The sequence below is a fragment of the Triticum urartu genome, chromosome 2 (genome assembly GCF_003073215.2).
Source record: "Triticum urartu cultivar G1812 chromosome 2, Tu2.1, whole genome shotgun sequence".
Lineage (NCBI taxonomy): Eukaryota > Viridiplantae > Streptophyta > Magnoliopsida > Poales > Poaceae > Triticum > Triticum urartu.
In genome coordinates this window covers 751,591,670-751,592,410 of record NC_053023.1, presented here as the reverse complement: position 1 = coordinate 751,592,410, position 741 = coordinate 751,591,670, and positions in this window count along the sequence as shown.

Below are 741 nucleotides of genomic sequence, written 5' to 3'. Positions count from 1 at the left end.
ATAAACCCCATCTTTTTATCCTCGATGGCAAGAATACAATACGTGTCGTTTCCCCTACTGTCACTGGGATCGAGCACCGCAAGATTGAACCCAAGCTAAGCACTTCTCCCGTTGTAAGAAAGAACAATCTAGTAGGCCAAACCAAACTGATAATTCGAAGAGACTTGCAAAGATAACCAATCATACATAAAAGAATTCAGAGAAGATTCAAATATTGTTCATGGATAATCTTGATCATAAACCCACAATTCATCGGATCTCGACAAACACACCGCAAAAGAAGATTACATCGAATAGATCTCCAAGAGAATCGAGGAGAACTATGTATTGAGATCCAAAGAGAGAGAATAAGCCATCTAGCTAATAACTATGGACCCGAAGGTCTGAGGTAAACTACTCACGCATCATTGGAGAGGCTATGGTGTTGATGTAGAAGCCCTCCGTGATCGATGCTCCCTCCGGCAGGACGCTAGAAAAGGCCCCAAGATGGGATCTCACGGGTATGGAAGGTTGCGGCGGTGGAATTAGGTTTTCGTGGTTCTCTTCGATGGTTTGGGGGTACGTAGGTATATATAGGAGGAAGAAGTAGGTCGGTGGAGCCACGAGGGCCCACGAGAGTGGAGGGCGCGCCCAGGGGGTAGGCGCGCCCCCTGCCTCGTGGCCTCCTCGTCGGTTGCTTGACGTCCACTCCAATTCCTCTAGATCACGTTTGTTTCAAAAATCACGTTCCCGAAGGTTTCA